Consider the following 2,776-nt stretch of genomic DNA (forward strand, 5'->3'; position numbering starts at 1 on the left):
GTTCTATATGTCCATTTTATCCTATTTAAAATTGTGATTCTGCTCCATACGGTGGTTAAAGATCACCGATGGAGATTTTGAACTTATATTAATATCTGAAACATTAAAATTACGATTTTTTTTATTAACAATTTAAAGTAAGATCATGCTGAAGATCGAGATTGCGATTAGAAATAAATAAAAAATTAATCAGTCGCAATTGCGAATGTGTAAATCAATCGCGAGGGGTTTAATTAGCGTGGATCGCCGTGAGCATTTTGACCTCGGATCATCTCGGGTTCTCTCGAGTAAGAAAAGCTGCAGGAGAGAAATTGTAACAGGCGACATAACATCGTTTTAATCCTTGAGTACAACCTGGGACCCTGCAGTACCACCACGGTTAAGAGTTACGCGAGGCCATTCGTTTTGTAGGCTAATGAAAGTGAAGACTTTGTCTTCCATGTTTGTATTACGTCGTGTTTTTCTCGTGTGCGTAGTGTATGAGCCTCATCATCCACACGCATCTGCAGCGTGGCGGCCGTATTTCTTCACATTTATAGTATATATTTTCAAAATATACTTTCAAAAATATACTTTCGCCGAACGCATCGCTGAAAAAATTTTGTTGATATTTGTGATTAGAATTGTATGATAAAATAATTATGGAAGAATTATACCAGGAAAAATATATGATTGAGTACCAAAAATGTCTTATTGTATTATTATAGTATTATTGTATTTATATTATAATGTTCATAATAATAATAATAATTGTATTTATAGTTTTATATATAAAAAAAAAATATACGGTTTTGTGTCCTGCATACCTATTATAATTTTATAATCGTTTTCGAGAGTAATAATAGAATTATAAAACTTAGTTTTATTAGTTATATTAGTAATAATGTAATTATTTTTATAAATAATGAAGATATTTTATATGTAATATATTTTTATATAATGTGTATACTACTAACATTACAATAATCATAACTATGAAAATCCTAGTTATTTAATCATGCAATTACCAGTATAATAAATACCGAAAACTTTTCTCTAGCAATAGATATTGTATGTCGCGTGAGATCCAGGAATAAAAAAAATACAACGCAAATGGGATATACATGACGCAAATGGGACGTATGATTCGTTTTACAAAATTAATTGTAGTAGACAGAAAGAGAGTACATAACAGAACAAGTCACGTAATGTTAAAATGGCATTAAAATAAATTGGAAATGATTGAAAAATGACTTTTAATGATCATTTTGGAGTCATTTTGGCATCACTTTGATATCATAATGACTTGTGATTCTAAACTTGGATATAGACTTATTAATTAATTTACATTAATTAATCCGCGAAAAGTCGGGAGAGCGAAGAAAGGCGTTTTCGGAATTTCATTCAGGAAATATTGATCATCGTCGCGGAATTGCCCGGTCATTGGAATGCGCTGTCTGCCAGTGCATAATTCTTCGACAGCAATCGCGCGGAAACCTTTTATAGCGAGAATAATACGAAGATTATTTCATAATTTACTATATTTCAGAATTTACATCCTGTATACACGCATAAATGCATTACACTATTTTCGAATCAGAGATTTATAGTATAGTTTCCTTGCAGCTGCACTCGATTAAAATTATACTCCTTCACGAGTTAAACAAGACATTAAGAGGTAATTATAAGAATCAAAATAGAGTCATTTTGATTTTTTCAAAAAAATATCAAATTCTGCATTTTGCGAGCATTCATCATCGGCGCAATCTTTGCGTTTAGATCAGCGCTTTTGTTACGGATATTACCGATAACTATATCGCGATATCACTTATCCGCAAGATAAACGATAAAATTGTCGGGCGATACCGAGAGAAGATAGTCAGATAAAAATTCAAGTACGAATGATCGGACAGTCTTTCCTCGGTGGTTAGCGCGGGTTCGTCAACCGCTCCTCGGAACAGATCTCCTTATTTAACCAAGCAAGTGTCATCCTTATAGAAATTTGATACTGGAAGGTAATGATTAAGTACTTATTTGAATATTAGAAGCATTGTCGTTTCAATACTTTCAATACTTAAAATTCAATAGTTAAAAGCATTAACTCAACTAGAACAATATCATAATAAAATCAAGATAAAATAAAATTAAAATTACTTTAGAAAAAATCATGATGGTATCATAAAATACATTCTCGATTATGATTTTGTGAATTCTTAACATGACAATGATTTTCATGTAACTTTTTAAAAAATCACATAAAAATCATTAATATGTCAAGAATTTATTACAAAATCATTACCAGAAGTAAAAAATTGTTCATACATGAACATGTAAAAATATGTTTATAAATGTATAAACATTCATAAACATAATTATGTATGAAATATGTCTATACATGTTCATCCATCTTTCTTTCTTTTGTAAAAGATTTTTTAATAGAAATAATAAGAATAATAATAATAATGTGAAAACATTAAAAATAATTAAAAGAATATTTTTCGCACTATTCATTTTCGAAAAAAATCAAGCTTGAAGAAATGTAAAAAAATTGCTTATATATAAAGTTATACATAATTGTGTATGAGTAATTTTTTTTACATTTGTTCGAACTTGATTTTTTTCTAAAACAAACAATGCGAAAATTATCCCTTTAATTATTTTTGATGTTTCTGCATCATTATTATTATTTTTATTATGTTAAAAGGTAATTTTACAAAAAAAAGAGAGATGTATGAATACGTACTATATTTTATATACGAGGGGTGTTCAAAAAGTAAGTTTCCCTAGTCTGCCGTTT

The 2,776-nt window shown here is 29.1% G+C and overlaps 1 protein-coding gene across 3 annotated transcripts in view; it reads left to right on the forward strand.

Annotated features, from left to right (window-relative positions):
• Window positions 1-1,892: 1,892 nt before the first annotated feature.
• LOC108746699 (phospholipid scramblase 1-like) overlaps window positions 1,893-2,776 on the forward strand; it is a 7,811-nt gene continuing 6,927 nt past the window's right edge. For all 3 annotated transcript variants that reach the window (XM_018483625.1, XM_018483627.1, XM_018483626.1), the window contains exon 1: window positions 1,893-1,994. The gene's annotated coding sequence lies outside the window, so the exon portion shown is untranslated. The remainder of the gene's footprint in view (window positions 1,995-2,776) is intronic.

Source organism: Trachymyrmex septentrionalis, unplaced genomic scaffold (genome assembly GCF_001594115.1).
Source record: "Trachymyrmex septentrionalis isolate Tsep2-gDNA-1 unplaced genomic scaffold, Tsep1.0 scaffold188, whole genome shotgun sequence".
In the NCBI taxonomy this organism is placed as follows: Eukaryota; Metazoa; Arthropoda; class Insecta; order Hymenoptera; family Formicidae; genus Trachymyrmex; species Trachymyrmex septentrionalis.